The sequence below is a fragment of the Microtus ochrogaster genome, chromosome 6, assembly GCF_000317375.1.
Source record: "Microtus ochrogaster isolate Prairie Vole_2 chromosome 6, MicOch1.0, whole genome shotgun sequence".
NCBI lineage: Eukaryota > Metazoa > Chordata > Mammalia > Rodentia > Cricetidae > Microtus > Microtus ochrogaster.
The window spans coordinates 1,434,982-1,452,925 of NC_022013.1; the positions used below are offsets into that span (position 1 = coordinate 1,434,982).

Sequence of the window (17,944 nt, forward strand, 5' to 3'; positions counted from 1 at the left end):
AGTGGTTCCCTGCAGCACTCATCAGGTGCTCAGCCCAGCTGTGGCGTCTCCCTCATCCAACCAGCACCTGTACCCCAGAAAGCTTTAGAGTTGGGAAAACAGTTGCGTCGAGGGTTGCAGATGAGCCCAAGGGGTCGAGGCCAGTTGCACCTCAGGTTGCTCACTCAGGGGAGCTGGCTGAGAAGCCCAGGGGTCTGAAGGGTGCACTAACCCGGAGAAGGGGAGGAGGGACCGGAGGAGAGATGAGGGAGGAGGAAAAGGGGTGAGGGAGGGGCACCCGGAGCAGCTGCTGTGGGAGGCTAGGAGCAAGGTGGCTCCCCGCGGCCCGGCGCCCCGCGGCTCCCGGGGACGCACCAGGCAGCCAATGGATGCGCAGAGGTGTACAGCAGATGGCGTCCGACTGCGCCGTTCCTTCCTCCTCCTCCTTGTCCTCCTCTTCCTCCAGCTTCAGTGCTGAGCAGCCAGAGTCGCCGCCGGGTTGCCAGACGCTGGAATGGGTGGTCTCCCGACACACACCACCATCTTCACTGGGGAAGCTCGGGGCTTGGCAGCTCCCAGAGGCTGCAGCTGCGGCTCGGGCAAGGCTGGTGAGTGCGGCCGCGCTGTGCCCCAAGCTGGTGGGGACTGACGCCGCGGGTTCCCTTGGCTGGTCAGCCCGGATGGAAGAGACAGCTGCCCCGACTAGGGGGGCGCCTTCTGCACAGACTTTCCTAGCCAGGCAGCCTCCCTTGTCTCTTCTCCCAGGCAGACGCGGGAACTTGGAACCTAAACCTTGGCTTTAGGCTGCGGAAGGGTTAGCTGCCAGGGTACAGCATGCTTGGACCCTCTAAGCCAGAGGGCAGGCGGGAACACCACACGCGACTTGGGCATGGGTCTCTGGCAACTGGATTGAGAAAGCATGAAGCTCCAGCCTGCTTTGTGGGGGAACTGATGAAGGGAGCCTAGGGTTCCCCATCCTGTGCGGGGACCCTTGGAGCTTTTGGATCCCAGTGCAGGGAGTTCTGTGGGGTTTTTACACTGATCGACTGAAGGATCCCCTTTGGGTAGCCCAAACTGTGAAATCTGCGCGTGGGTGCCCAGGGACCAGAGAGGATACCTGAGCAAGCCAAGAAGTTTCGCGGCGTTCTCTGATTTATCAGTTCAGAGACAGAAGCCCACACCAACAGCTTTTATATGTCCGTGGTCCCTGTGGGGCGAGGGGGAGCCCATAGGTCCTGCATGAAGCCACATTGCTTTTTGAGGGAAAAACCAGGTCCAGCATGTCAGAGTGGGAGGCAAGGAGGAGGAGAAGCATGCTTGCTCCTACTGCTCCCACCTTGCATCTTGCATGTTCAACATACTATTAAAGTTATTTGAATGGAGAAATGAAACCTCAGCTTTCTGATGTCCCCATACATCGAGTCTTGAAGTTGAAAAGCTTGGAGTGAATGTGTGTGTGTGTGTGTGTGTGTGTGTGTGTGTGTGTGTTGGGTCCGGAGGCTATAAGCATTCCCTGGCTCTATTTTACACACACACACATACACACACACACATACACACACACACACACACACACACACACACACACAAATGCAGGCATGCCATCTTATGGTACTTTTTACTTCTGGAATTCTTAAAGAGTGAACATCCTTTAAGAGCTCTTGTGATTCAATTCTGTTCAGTAAGTGGAGTTCCAGTGATGTTGGGGGACTTTGCCACTCTGTGCAGAAAGCCACCAGGGTTCCTGGTGCTATTTTTATTGCTGGGGAGGTCTGCTGGTAATCGGGTAATTGGCTGCTTCCCACCTTCAGACGCATATACTCTCTTGTGTGTGGCCTTCTTATAGAAAGCACCTGCCTGATGTTCTCTCAATATATCTTGTTGTGTTCGGTATTATCAGAGGGGTAATCCATGCAGATAGGGGTCACACCAACCAATCTGTGATGTGTCTCTGTGTGTGTCTGTGCATTGTGTGTACCTGGAGTTTCCTTCGCCAGGCTTTCTTTGGATGTCTGAGAGCTGTATCTCCTCTGGCATATCAGAAAGCAATCTGGGATTGCTGGATAATTGGGAGGAGATGGTCTACAGTGAAGGCCCCTGCCCCAACTCTTGACAATACTCAGTTAAGGTTCTCTGGGAGCCATTTAAGGATTCTACTAACCAAATCAAGAACCTGTTCAGTGGTGAGTGCTTGCTCTGGTCTTTGTGGGTTAAAGGTTATATAAAGTTTCTGTCTAGAGGCTTTCCTTTGATGCGTTCCCATTTTTTTAAACTCAGTGCTATTACTAACAGAGCCTTATTTGTAAACTTAACATGACAAGGTCCCTGTTGTCTCTGGGGTAGATGAACAACAGGAGGGAGGGCAAGAAGCCCTCCAGATTGGCTTCCACTTTCCGTGGTCATTGTACTTTGTGCCTACTTGCTAGAAGCTGAGTGCTGGCAACTTTTTCATGCAAACTTAAGTGAAAAAGAATTATAAAGATTTTTTTCTGGTCATGTGACAACTTACACAGACACTTCTGAAGGATTTGAGTGTACCTGTTGGTTTAGAAGATGTGGAGAAGCCTTGCATGTTCTCACAGACAGACCCAGAAACCCTAAATACCTGCAGACCTTTCAGGGTTCTGCAGGCTTCCCAAGGGCTGGGCAGTGTGATTTCCTGGAGTGCAGCTTGCTGATTGTGGACTTCCTTGGTCTATTGTGAGGTTGGAAACATAGTGGACCTACACAATATTTACCTCCATAATTAAATTGATACTTGAAAAATGATCTTTGCAATATTTCTTAATCTGGTTCCATTGTTTTTTCATCCAATTTGTTGCTTGTTAAAAACTTGAAAGGCTAGACAGATAGGAAATGATTACTGGCCATAAAAACCATGTAAACACAGACTGCTGTTTTGAGGACTGGCATTAATAAGTTGATGATTAGATGTGCAATTCTGTTCTCTGCTGAGCTCGCCTTTTAAGAGGAAGAGAAGGATGGAAGGAAAATGATGTTGGCAGATTGCTCTTCTTTAGAAAAGATGGTGAGAACTTTGTCTACTTGTTGCAAGTCTTAGTTCTGAAGGAATAATTCTTTTTTATTATATCTGCAAAATGAAGTTTGTCTTTAAATCATTGACTAAGCAGACAGAGTGAAAAGCTCGGATGGAAGTTAATGGAAGAGGAGTGTCTGAACAATTTTCAGTCTGTCAACCCATTTTAATTGTACTTCAGAAGTTGAAGCTAGAGTAATACAATTCTTTTATAGAAAAAAAATCTTTCCCAAACTGTAATTTTGATGTTCTGCACACCTTTGTAAAGATTAGGCATTAATGTAATAACTTTGATTGAAAGGCTTGAATAGAATGATGGAGAATAGTTGACTGGTCCTATTCAGCTACCAGTCAAAATGACAAATGATACGATATATTAAGTGCATGATTAAGATAAACAGATTAAAGCATTGTAAGCAGTGTCAACTCTACCTGTTGGGGAGGGGAGAAGAGAGAAGCACAGTTAGCGACCAGGCTTCAGAGGCACTCTGCGGGTGAAGCACAGAGGGCGGAGCCTTGAACAACAGAGGGGCATCACCCTATCCCAAACCACTTCCATGGGCATCATGCATTTCTAGAGTTCTGAGTATGAATTTAACGTAAGTCTTCATGTTTTCACAAGGTGGTATTATTTCCCAGTATAGAACGTTAAAAGACAGCCATAATCACTTTAGCATCAGACAGCTTCCTAGCTATAGCATGAGTCCTTAATTTAGAGTTCTTAACGGGATTAATACCTAAGTGATAATTAACACATCAAACCTGTGAATGTTGGAGGGCTTTTAGGTCTGACTTAATTTATAGAATTAAGTTTACTATCATGAGTCTGATTATCTGTGGGTTAGCAGATTTCAGATCACTGGTACCTTTCTCCAACTTAAAACAATTGAAACAACTTCCCATTCTCTGCTTTCAAACTCATCCACTGAAATTATTCTGTTGATTGTCCTTCCCTAGGAAAACAGTCATGGCTAACAAGATGGCCGGCCAGTTGTTCCCAATAATCCATTGGTGATATCTTTCAATTTTGTTTTCCATTCTTTGGCAAATTTGCATATGCATCCAGAGTTTTCACCCACTATTATGCTGGTTCATTCTTCTATCTCACCTACTAAGGCCACTCTACTTTGATATCTTTGGTTTTGACCCATTGAATTTAACTGGGGTTGCATTCCTGAACTTGGGTCCAGAGTTATTTCCTGCAGTGTGCAAAGCTTATCAATGGCTATACCACTGAAAAAATGTTACCCCCTCTCTCAACACCCATTAATTGCCCATAGTCTCTCAGTGATTAGTAGGACATTAGGTATTAACCACAGCCCATCTCTTATCCACACTGGGATAATGATGGATCCAATCATGTGTGTGTGTGTGTGTGTGTGTGTGTGTGTGTGTGTGTGTGTTGTGCTGGCAATCACATTTGCAGTGAGCTCCTGAGTGCAATGTCATGGTCCTGTCCGGGAGAGACTCCCACAGTTTCCTCAAACTGTGACTCTTACGTCTTTTCAGTCTTCTCTTCTGTGATGTTCCCTGAGCCTCAGAAAGGTAATATAAATGCTCTGTTTCCAGCTGGTGCTTTAAAAGGAGCATGCCATAGCTACTAGATCAAGTATTCCATCTGAAGAGGGAAGCAGAGGAGTAGTGAAATTCTGTTACTTCTAAGAGCCCACACTAGAGGTGCTGTGGGATACATTTCACTGTCGGGAAAAACTTGTGGTTGCTGCAAAAGGTGGAGAGTTGAACTCGGACTCGGTTTGTCAAATGAGCAATCAAGTCACCCGGTGCATAGGAGAGCCAGCGCATTTCAACATGTGAATGTCCAACAGAGCTGAATAAAATATAGTGCCCTTTGAAGCATCCAATAATATTAGCTTTTGGTTTTTCAGTGTTTGCAATTAGATTTTAAAAGAGCAACTTTTGGGTGTGATTTGGATATCTGTAGGATTTTTTTTCCCTGCGGGTTAAAAAAAGGTCCCCATAAGGGAAAAGTGTGACTCTTGACCGAAAGGAGGGAACCCATGAGTATGGCCGTGTTTCCTGTGTGCAACAAAGGCCTGTCAGCACCAAAGGCGAAGGTCTTTTGCAGCAAAGACTGCAATGCTTGCTTTTGATTTTGCCTCTCTAGGCATATTTTAATTGTGAGCCCTTTGTAATTAAACATGCTATGGCTAAAAACAGAATCCCATGTAACTAACACACAACTAATTCTTTAACACCTTGACTGCGAAAAAGCTCTCTGCTGTGTTCCACTTGCCTGCAAGAGGGCTGGCTGCAGACTGGTGCCCTGGTGTATGTTAGTAACAGTCCGTTACTTTGTAAGGATCCCCAAATGGAGAAGAATGCTAAACTTCATGCCCGCCATGCATGGTTGCCCTGGTCTAGGACTGCAGTTTTGTCCTAATGCATATTTTAATTTTGGGTTCTTTCAGATGGTATTTTTAAAAGCACACCATGTCGTAGGCATCAGTGAAGTGTTTTAATTATAGTAAGGCCAAAGCTTGCAGTAATGTCTTTTTGAGTTTGCTTCTGGATGCTCCTCTATTGATTTCTATCTTTTGTGCTTATGGTAGGCATATTTGGGGGTGATCTGGCCACTGTGATTGATACAGTCTTACAGGATGTAAAAATATCAAAGTATTTCTGCACTCATCGGTAAATGGGTCCAGTGAAGGTCCCTTGTGGACTCTGCTACACTGGTGTCCTGTAGGTGGCTCTCCTAACTTGCCTTAGATGGTCTTGATTAAGGTACTAGGAGCATCATCACCTTTGGGCTATTGCATCTTCTGATTGATTTGAACCTGAGTGCTAAGAGCTGTAATGTCTTAATATCTTTGGATTTTTTTTTTTTTTTTTTAGCCATGACAAGGACAAGAATAAATGCAACCACTGGCACCCTGTGCAGTTGGATTTAAATCTGTTTGCATTTATATTGTAGTGTTTTCCCTAAAACATTTATATCTATTTAAACAAGTGAGTATTGATTGCCTCAAGGTATCGAAACCCCTTTCAGCTGAGTTATCAATTCATATAAAGCCACTGTACTTTCAACTTGATTTGTTTCTCTAAAGAAACAAAGAATGCTTAAACAAAAATCATGCAGTGAGAATATTTGTAGGCAGGGCAGAGGCAAATTTCCAATCCAGGTCATCTGCTGCAGGCATGGACCCATCTTTCCCACTGCAAATCATGTGTACAGGAGGAATTTGATGAAATTTCTTTTCTTTCAGGTAAAAGGTGGTTATTTTTCCCTGATTCCTTCATTTCTAGTCTTTAGAGTTAGACTAAATTTATTCCATATTGACTTCCACTCATTTTGAAGCTTTGTTTTACAGAAAATATTATTTAAACATTATTTAAACTTTAGTGTCTCCTGACCACCCACAGAAAGGTAAGATGTTGATGTCCTCAGATTCTTTGAGGAAAATTCTTTGATATTTTCTTTAGTATTTCTTTTTATTATTTTAACACTCATTTATTGTGTTGTGTGTATGTGTGTATATGAAAGATAGAAGATAGACAGATAGATACATGATAGATGCTAGATGAGAGAGAGAGAGAGACAGAGAGAGAGAGAGAGAGAGAAAGAGAGAGAGAAAGAGAGAGAGAGATTTTGCATAAGCATATATCCCTGTGTGTGTGGTGGTCAGAGAGAACAACTTGTAGGAGTCAGTTTTCTCCCTTCTCCATGTAAATTCAAGGGATTAAACTCATGTTCTCAAGCTTGGTACCTTCACCTACTAAGCCATTTTTCTGGCCCTTCTGGATTTCTTGTGATTAAACTTAAACACTGATAGATGGTCCCTGAAAAGCAGAAAAGCGACTTGTATAGAAAACTGACATACTCTAGACCCTATATCAATTTGAACTTGTGCCCACGCTTAACTTCCTGTCGCCTGCCCTTTTCTATCAGGACGCCCACAAGGTCCGCTTTTACTCGCCCCCTCCATTCTCAACAGTTATCCAAATTCCACCCGTGAGTGAAAACCCAGTTTTATTATGTTCTCACCGACATTTCTCTGATTAGGCTAGTTCATAAAGTCCTTTCTCTGCCCAAACAACTCAGGGGGTAAAATCTAATTTTATTGTTTGATTAAATCAGTTTTCTCATTTGTATTCCTTGGTGGAGTTCTGATGGCAAAGCTTTGCACGGGAAGGTGCAGCCATTTCTACTGAGAATTCTGGAAAACGTTGGCGAGGAGAAAGTGACAGGGGCCTGGGTGTAAATAGCCATTGGAGGCCCAAGAATACACAGGTAGGCAAAGGCAGCATCTGCCAATTACCAGTGACTCTGAGATGCTGTACATCAGGCTGGGAGAATGAGAACCACGAACCACTCCATCTAAGCCTATCAACTGCTATTTCAAAGCAGGGAACATTTTCAGTTTCATTTTGCATATTAGGATGCTGGGACTGAGAGAACTTCAGCTTTTTTTTTTTTTTGGTTTTTTGAGACAGGGTTTCTCTGTGGCTTTGGAGCCTGTCCTGGAACTAGCTCTGTAGACCAGACTGGTCTCGAACTCACAGAGATCCGCCTGCCTCTGCCTCCTGAGTGCTAGGATTAAAGGCGTGCGCCACCACTGCCTGGCTTAGCTTTTTTTTTTTTAATCATCACCTTTCCTGGGGAAGCAATCTTAAAATACCTCCCCAGGGGGCAAGAGGGTGGGAGGGAGAATGGTGTCAGCTCCTGGGGGATGGCTACACAATAAGCACATTGTCTAAGGCCAAAGGAGCTGCAGAAATCACAGAGTCAGGACTTGATTTCATTTTAGTCAGTTTCCCAGAGAACCATTACCAGTTTCAGGAAAATCCCCACCACACTCCTGTTCCCTTACATCAAGGACTAATTAAGACAGAACTGCTTGACCAGCTGTGTGGAACCATGGCTTTGAAATCAGCGTGGAGAAGGAAAGGGAGTGACAAGTCTCCAGATGTACATGAGAGCAAATGGCAGCAGTTTGGTCATTGCCAGGACTGAACTGGAAGAGTTGGGCAGGTGCTATTGCTTCTGACACTTTCTGCATCCTAGGTACCCACTGAAGCTGTCTGTCTTCCTCAGAGATGGCTGAGAAGGCAGGGCTGTTCTTGTGTTAAGGAACATGCGAGAAATTATAATGTGGTTTTTATTTTTAAAAATATTTATTATTTATTTGTGTGTATGTGTATATGTCTGCCTGCACATGCATGCAGGTCTCTGCAAAGGCCAAAAGGAGGCATCTGAGGCCCTGGATCTGGAGTTATATTCTACTGTGAGCTGCCTTATGTAAGGGCACAGAACTAAACTCAGATCTGCAAGAGCAGCAAGCCCTCTTAACTGCTAAGCCCATCTCTACAGCCTGAAATTATGTTTTTCAGTATTTTCCATTAGTCTTGCAAAATGGTTCCATAGGTAGAAGTGATTGCTGCAAAAACCTGGAAGCCTGGGTTTGGTTCTCAGAGCCCACAATGACTGGCAAACACTGATTGGTGAAAGTCATCCTGACCTCCACACGCATGCTGTACAGAGCTCATGTGTACCTCCATTCATTCACACCCCCCTCATTAAAAGAAATAGCAAAATAAAAATTATTTAAGAATTTAAAATGATCTCTTTGTTGAAAAGACCTTACTGGGCCAGCAGTAGGTTTTTAGACATGGAGTTCTCTGGGGTTGTATAATAAACCCATGTCCCACACTGATGTCTCTTAACATTTTGCACAGAATTATAGCAATTGGAATATGACCAGTTTCCCTCTTTGCTTCTGACAGAATCATATATAAAGAAGTGCAAAAGAGTTGGAGTTGCAAAGAGATTTTTTTTACTCATTCCAGGAGTGAACATTTTCATATTCAGAGATGTCTGAAAATATGATAGGTTGTCTCAAGGAAATGTGAGTTCCCATCTTCGTGAATATTCAAGCAGAGGATAAACAACTGTATTACAGAGCATGATGCTGAGAAGGGGCTTGCACTGATGGTGTTTTGTGCACACACTATGTTCCAGATGCTGCTATACATGGATTAGGTTAAGAAATCCTCCTTAAAAACTTTTGAGGGGGCTTGGAGGAAGGTTCCACTGCTGAAGTTCTTGTCTCAGAGCATGAGAATGTCTGAGTTCAAATCTCCAGGACCTAGGTAAAAAATACTGGATGTGGAGATTTGTGCTTATAATCCCACGTTAGCAGGTGGAGACAGGAAGATCCCTGGTGTTGAGTCAGTGATTTCAAAGTTAGCAAAAGACCCTGTCATGAGAGAGTGTGTGTGTGTGGGGGGGGTAAGGAGAAGGACAGAGGGGGAGGAAGGAGGAAAAAGGAAAGAGGGAAATAGACAGGCAGACAAGGTTTCACTATGTAGCCCTGACTGGCAAGATACTCTATATGTACACTAGGTTGAACTTGAACTCACAGAAGTCTGTCTGCCTCTGCATCCCAAGCACTAAGATTAAATATGTTTACCACCACATCCAAATAGTATTATTATTACTATGATTATTATTGAGATACAGAAATAGTAAATTAATTGACCCAGCTCACGAGCTATCCACAGCCTGACTCTAGAAGAGTTCTCTCAACAGAAGTAGACGGTGAGACATGAGTACAACACACAAATTCACTCTTACATTTCCTAATAGTCCTGTTAAAGGATTTAAATGATACATGAAATTAACTTTAATCTTAGTGAAATATGTTATTAAACCCATATATCTATGCTTCTCATTTCAATATGTGTGGGTTATAGGAAAGTTATTCATGACCTGCTATAGATCTTTGATGTGATATGTTTAAACATCCCAACGGCATGTTTACTCTTGCAAGCGTAACTCTATTCAAATGAGCACTGGTTGCTTGTAGCTGTGCATAGCTTGTGGCTACCATGTTGGGTAGACCTAGAGCCCACACTCACAACAACCTCAGTCTTCCATCTGCTTTTGATTACCAGGTTGGTTTCTAAATCAGATACCTGCAGTCTCTCCATTTGTTTATCAAGTTTACCCTTAAATGTCAGTGTCTTGGGGGAGACTTAGAAACTAGGCAGTTTGCCCAATCTGTAAAGTGATTGAGGAACACATGAGTTCAGATCTCTGGCATCTGTGGAAAAATATCCAAGCTTGTGTGTGTGTGTGTGTGTGTGTGTGTGTGTGTGTGTATCTATAACATTAGTGCTGATGGACATGGAGACAGGGAAATCCCGGGACCTTACTGGCAAGACAGATTTGCTCAATGAATGAGCTTCAGATTCAGTGAGAGACTCTATCTCAAAGATTAGCTAGTTGAGAAAGACATCTGACATGTTACATGAACACATACACCGTGCACATACACATATTCACACATGAACCCTTCCATACTGTCTCTTAGAGACACATTTAATTCCTCAACCTGAAAAATGGAAAGATTTCTCTGTTTCTCTTCTGTAAAAGGCTAAATACAACATGCCTTGCACTGGTGAAGATGAAATATATTTGTCTGGCTTCCAGTTGACAAGTATTCGTGCACGTGGCAAAGTCACCAAATCACCTTGTTCTCTGTTTCCTAGTTCAGCCATCGCCATTTCTTTCATCTTTTTCTTTTTCCATTTCCATGGCTTTTCTAGAGGTGTATTTAGCCCACCATATAGGGAGCAGACTTTGTCTATATCTTTCCACTGACAGGGAGCATGTGAAAATAACCGATAGACTGTAAGATGAGCCTAACTGATCACCCAGTACACACCTTTTGTGCTTCACTTGGTCCTCTTTTCCTTCATCCTTGTTATGATGACTGCAGCCAGAAGTGACATACAACCCACTGGAGTGATATTGCTGGTCAAATTCTAGTAATTGTTTGGTAGGATTGATTCATTTCCTGACAGGTTGCATTTTTCTCAGAGAGCTGAAGGGCTTTGCTCAAGTTGAATTTCTGACAGGAACCGGCCCTCTGGACTGTGACATCACTCAGTTGAAAAATCAGAGTCTGGCACTCCTCTCATTGTGAGGAACATATACGGATTCTTGTGTTCTCTGTGTGACTGCAACATCTTCGGAACTGAATACACTAGTGTGAAATTTCAATAATCTCAAGTCAGTTTTGGTGGGACACACTTCACCGGTAGCTTAAACAGACTAGTTGCTCCTTAAAAGAAGATATTAAGAAAAAGCGTCTGCTAGAGACTTCTAAACTTCATGGTAAAGAAGTTCCTTGTGGAGAGACACTTTCTATAGATGTGCCATCCAATAGCATATGCATGCTTATTATTGTATTTGGAGCACAGAGGTGGTTGACTTGAAGCATCATACCTGTGCACAGAATATTTCCCAGCAAAACTCTTATTTTAGGCTTTTCCTGAAAAGAAAAACCAAGCATTTTGTGCATAGCGATATGAGCTAGTGGGAAGTGTGAGCTGTACTGGTAAGCTATATGAATACATTCAAAGGCGACGTGACGGATGCCTGCTGTGCCCATAGCATGGAATGGATAAAATCAAGTACAAAGTACCCAGTCTCAGTATCTTGAAATTTCATGGAGAGGAGATATATTCTTTTTCTTTCCTTGGCAAATTGAATCACATTCAAATACCGGTCACCTCTCCTTGTTTATCCACCGCTGGGAAACAGTGCTCAAAAGTCAATGTTGAGAGGGGCTGGGGAGATGGTTCAGTGGGTAAGAGTGCTTGTTGCTTTTCCAGAGGACCTGGGGTCTGACCCTAGCATTCCAGCCAAGTAGCTCACCACCGCCTGCAACTCTAGCTCCTGGAGGTCTGACTCCCTCTTCTGTCCCCTGTGTGTATCTACTTCTTTGACTTGCTCAACTTTTTTGGCTCCATATAGTGACTTCTAACAGATCAACTGGACCAAAATATGACTGTAGTCTGCTAAGGGAAGGAAGACAATGGGAACCTTTTTCAACATGAAGGTTTCATTCTCATGTGAGCTGAGTTATGAACACATTCATAATTAAAATAAATTATACTAAGAGTAAATTACGTTTTCACCTCGTTATACTTTATAATCCTAAAAAGCATGTAGGATCAAGCCTCATTCAAAACTTGTATAAAGGTACCTATTGAGGATATAGTTCAGTGGTATATCACTTGCCAAGTATTCGCGTGTATTTGGGTTTGATTCCCAATGGTACGTGTTTGTGTATGCATGCATGTGTGCACACATACACACAGTGTGTTTCCATTTGTATGTGTGAGGAGGGCAGCGTCTACTGAAGAATATAGGGGCTAAAGAATGCCTGGCCAACTGCTCAGTATCTGTGAGCAAAAGGAATCAGTGAGGAATTGTGGGGTGGTGCCAACTGTAGAACTGGCTGTGGAGAACTACACAAGTATAGAAATACCATTGGTATGCCAGATCTAATTTTGGTAGACTGAGACAATGCTTTCTAGTCCATTGGGTTCCCCAAGGAAAGTTTAGAGTGGATCCTTCTGCACAGCTTGTCTGTGGCACCCTCCACTAATTTCCCACAACTGCAGTATAGGGTGATACCACACAATTTACTGGGGACTTACATAATTTTCATGGAGTTTTGTATACATACAAGGAAAAAAGAAAAGAATGCTTCAGAGGAAAAGTTGCATGTAAGGACTTTATCAGTGAGGAGAGCTTGTATGCAGAGGAAGATGACTGTTTTCGTCACCAATCTATTGTTTTTGTCATAATTTTCCCAACTGTTTTTTATCCCGACTTTAGATCATACACACTATTCTTTAACCCTGATGGCTGCTACTCCTCTTCCCTTCAGAATCACATTCCTTATAACATTTTGAAGGTGATGACATGCAAAACTTCTTTAGGGCTTGTTAGAAACACTGGCACCGCTGTAGGCTTATCCTTGTTCACTGGTCTACAGAAATCAGCACAGCTTTCCACTCCCAAATTCTGTGGTTTGTAGGCTCATGGTGTTCACAATCTAAATGAAGTGAGCCCCAAATCCTTATAATCTAAGGTAAACATGTTTGTCTTAGTGTTTGCCAGTGTGCGGAAGGGATGGAATTATCCATTGATTTGGCAATACATTTGGCAAGCATGCATGTTTGGTAAATTGTGACAAGAGGAAAGCATCTGAAATAGCAAGGCAGTCATTCAGCCCCAACCACTGAGAGCTGGAGTGCTCAAATAGTAGGAAATCATTTATGCCATGAACCCTTTCGGGAGTGCAAATATGAGAATAGAATGTATGAGGGTGTGTGCATATGTGCATGCGCGCGCACACACACACACACACACACACACACATATCTGAATGACAGGGACACAGATTTAGGAAATAAAGAAAGACAAAAATCATTCCTAGCTTTTGGTATCAGATGTGTCCACAAAAGGTGTTTGATTGAAGCCAATGGAAGAAATGTCTAGAAGGAGTGGAGAGAAAGAAAGCATACTTCTACAGAGACATAAGCAATCGCCAAGGTTGGAGAAACTTCTGTAGTCTCATCAGAATGTGTGTTTTAGATAATTAAGAGAAACTTTACAGATAGGAGTGTGTTTGCTACTTATCTGTTGCCATGATAGAATACCTGACTGAAAAGACATCTAGGGAGAACGATTTATTTTGGATTACTGTCCTAGAGGGGAGATGCAGTCCATCACGGTTGGGAATGCATGACAGCAGGAACATGGTGATTACATTTCATCCAGACACATGGCAGACGGGAAGCATAGTGGTTATATTTCATCCTGACATAGGAGGGAGGAAGGGAGGAAGGAAGGGGAGAGAGAGAGAGAGAGAGAGAGAGAGAGAGAGAGAGAGAGAGAGAGAGAAAGTGTGACAAGGCTCAAACAACCTCAAAGCCCCCATCCAGTGACATACTTCCTCCAGCAAAGCCATATCTCCTCAAAATTCCATAAGCTCTTCAAACAGAAGAGAAAAAACTTTCAAATCATGAGCCCATGAGGGATATTTCTCTTTCAAACCACAACAAAAAGCCAAGAGAAATGGCAGAAAATGAAATGCTGGGAAACATAGTGAATGGAAATTGCTCTGCCCATATGGATAGAAATTCACCCACGGAGCAGGCAATCTTTCCTGTGCAGCACAGGGCTTTTCTCCTTGCCAGTTACAGCTTCGTGTCTTGTATTCTTTTCAAATTCTACCTTCTGCAACTAGCATGTCCGTATCTCCATTTTTAAACACACACTGAAAGTTACCTGGTCTGGTCTGGATTACAGATCTTGCCAAAGTTACAAACTCATTCCCAGTTGTCAAATTCAGTGGATGTTTTCTAGTTGGTATTTAAGATGAAGATGGATACAGACATTTAAAGACCCTGGAAAGGTGACTCAATGGTATTGTTCCAGTCATGTAAACATGAGGACCTGAGTTCCATTTCCAGACACCACAATAAAGCTGAGTGTGGCAATGCATGCCCACAGACCCAGGGCTGGAAAGATGGAGATGAGAGGGTCCTGGGGCTGTGTTGGGAAGCCAATCTGGTTGACACAGTGAGCTCCAGATTAGCATGGAATAGTGTCTCAAAAATGAAGGTAAAGAGTGATTAAGAAAGACAGCACCAACTTCTCTCCTCCATATGTATACACACACAACACATTACATGCAAACCCATACACACATGCACACACACACACACACACATCTTACTGCACTGAAGGAGCCAAGTATGTGCTGGCAAAGTCCTTATTATCCTCCCATTTTGAATTTCTATTCTAAAGCTGCCAACGTAAGTACTGAAGAGTCAGACAAGACGAGTGAGTAATTTTACACTGTGTAAACTGGAGGAGAATGAAATGTGGCACACTTTGCCAAAAAAAAAAAAAAACAAGAATAGCTGGAGACTTTGTGTTGAAGGTGGCATGTATTGCCTTTTCTGATTGCATAAGAAGTGAGTACATCAAAAGCAGCTTAATTCTGATTTATTAACAAACTAGCGATGTTTATGGCACATAGCCTTTTAACTACATAGGGGAGGTGCTGCTAGGACACAGCTGTGGTCCTCCTTCAAGAGGACTCTGCAACCAGCAAGCTAAAGGAGTAGGGGTTTAAAGAAGTGTAGCAGTGAGCATGCTCTCTGACACAGGGATTCTCAGAGCCTCTAGTGTTGACTGGTCTTGAGTGTGAAAGGTATACTTGTAGAATATTGTGATCAGTGGCATTGCTGATAAAATCTTTCTCCAAGAGCATTTGAAATCCTCCCAGAATAGTTCTCTGTTTATTTGGTGTTATCATTTTCACGTGGCTGGGTCCCTTTGCTTCCTTTACCTTGTTCTGATGCTCAAAATTCACCACTATCTTCTTGCTATTCAAACTATGTCTCAAAGTCCAGAGCTCCGGGATCTCTTTGATCCACAGTTTCTTCCCTTATTTTCCTCCTGCAGATTTAGGGCAGCCTCAGTTGGTACAGAAGCATTCACTGTGTGTTTCTCCTTCCTGTGATTCAGGACAGGCATTGACATCTTGTCTACCTGCCCATATGTCATTTCCCCATCTTAGAGGAGGAAGCAGAATGCCCACACCACGTACTCCCTGCCAAACAGACTGACTCTGCCTGCCTCGCTGGTCAGTCCATTCTAACACGTTTGCATTCTGTATAGAAAATTACATCTAAGACAAGACCAGCTGGGGATTTGCAGCTACAGAGGAATGTTTTGATGTGCCTATAGCATGTCTTAAAAGAATCTGTATTAGCTGTCTAATACCAGCTGCTGGGATTTCTCAATGGAGTTTTAGATCTGTGTTTCACACCCTGGGTTTATTTTAGACTTAGTCAGCTCCCTTCTCTTCTCTCACCCCTCCTTCTTCCTTTTCCTTTCCTCTCCTCCCCTGTTCTCTCCTCTCTTACCTTTTCCTCATCTCTCTTGTCCCTCTTTCTTTGTCTTACGTTTTTTTCTCTTTGACTTTCTTTCTGTGTAGCCAAGACTTACCTGTAACTCACGACCTTCCTGCCTCAGCCTCCTGGTGCTCAAGATGCAGGCATGTGTCACCATGCTTTGTTCTGGAATTCTTTACTGTCTTCCTCCTGGTGCAAAGATGCAGGCATGTCTCTCCATGCTTTGTTCTGGAATAACTTTCTGTCATCTTGCTTCAGTCAGAAACTGTCAATTTAAGGAAATTAAAGAGTTAGGAGAGGTTGAAGGAGAGAGATGCTATATCAGTTCTTTTAAAAGAGAAAACACACAGCAATGCCATTGTAACTGCTAGGAACAGGCATTTATTGAGCATCTTCCCTGAGCCCTGATGTTAGCTCTAAGGTAAGGGAGGACTCTGAAGGCCTAGATGCTCAGCCAGGAGATTTATATGGAGAAAAAACAAGAACACATCAGCTCACTTTTTAAAAGAAACCTGGGACATCAAAATCATTCCCAAAGTACCCTTCAAATCCAACAAGTCAAGCAAAACCACAGTTAATGTTACACTTGTTTTCATCAGAGCTGGCATTAAGTAAAATTTATAACACATTCAAGTTTACATTATAGTTTCATTGTGTGCTATGCACACACTTGAGGACACTGAATTCCCATCGTGTGATTTCTACATCATTATTATTTCTTTTGGGGGACACTTATATTTCATTAAGTAGGTACCAGAGTTTCCTGGAAATCTGTTTGTTTTGTGATATGTTACTCGATGTATGTATCACATGTATTTTTCTTAATGACAAGTCCTCAATCAGAAAAGCAACTCCTAATTATAATTTATGATATTTTTCCTCTAGAAAATATTTAATTTACTACTTGTATTTATTTATGGGGAGAGGGAAATACGTACACACCATGTCATGCTTACGGCGTTCAGTGAAAACATTTGTGACACTTTTACTCCTTTTACAATGTGGCTCCTGATCTCAAAGTCATATTATCAGTTAAAGCAGAAAGTGATGTCTCCCATTGAGCCACCTCAGAGGGCCTCATAATGCAATGTATGATCCAATATTTAGAGTATAAAAACTATGTCTTTGCTGATGAATGACATCAATATAAATCTTATTCTAATATAAATGTCCTGTTCTCCCTGCAGATCAAAAGACTTGCATTGGATTTGGACTCTGTATTTCCATGGTACTCAACACATTGTACAAATGCTAGGAACTAATTTAAGCACCTAAGTGAAGTGCACTAGTATATAAAAAGAATTTCAGAGACTCCACTGAATATACTCTAATCTCTTTTTGATAACTTAGGGTACCTGAAGGAAGTTGGAGCATTCCCAGAAAGGAAAAAAATCAATTACTGTTGAATAAGACTATAAATTCTGTTATTTAAGTTTTCTCGGATTGCAGGAATACAATAGATGGCTTCTTACTATACCAGGAACAGAAAATGAGACCCATTCAGTCAACAGGAGATTTATAGAAGAAAGCAAAACAGACCAGTTATTGGTGCAATGAGACTGATTCTATGGGAATTGATGTCCAGCTTGCTAATAAGGCCATGTGTTTAGAATACAACAGAAATTGTAGAAGAAAAAGGGGGCCTGGTCTGAATCTTGGAAAAATAATGTCTGGCCAAAATTGAAGTAGTGGGTTATTAAAGGGTGTGAATTACCTAGTGTGAGTACTGTGTGCTTCTGTCTGTCTGTCTGTCTGTGCCTTGTTTTGCTGGAACAGAACTGGGATATTTGTAAGAGTTATCTTTACATTTCAGTGGTTTTGGAAGTTGTCAGGTGGGACAACTCTTTTCCGTACTCTCACGAGAGGAGAAATTGTGTCCACATGAGACAGAAGAGAGAGCCCCCTCCCACAAGCATTTCAAATATGGATATTAACCAGGACACAACCTGAACACATTTCTTTGGACTCCATTTCCCAAAATTTCTGCTTGAGGCTTAAGTTGCAAACACACAATTATTTGGAAGGAACAAAAACCTCCAATGCACAGCAGTGTTAGTGCCTTTAGTCTGTCATAACAACATACCCCTGTGTGTGTGTCCTAGCCTGCAGTGTGTACATGTTTATATTATAACAACATACCCCTGTGTGTGTGTGTCCTAGCCTGCAGTGTGTACATGTTTA

The 17,944-nt window shown here is 42.5% G+C and overlaps 1 protein-coding gene across 2 annotated transcripts in view; it reads left to right on the top strand.

Annotated features, from left to right (window-relative positions):
* The first annotated feature begins 297 nt into the window (after nt 1-297).
* Nucleotides 298-17,944, top strand: part of Thsd7b (thrombospondin type 1 domain containing 7B) — an 877,985-nt gene continuing 860,338 nt past the window's right edge. For both annotated transcript variants that reach the window (XM_026779900.1, XM_005348232.3), the window contains exon 1: nt 298-587. The gene's annotated coding sequence lies outside the window, so the exon portion shown is untranslated. The remainder of the gene's footprint in view (nt 588-17,944) is intronic.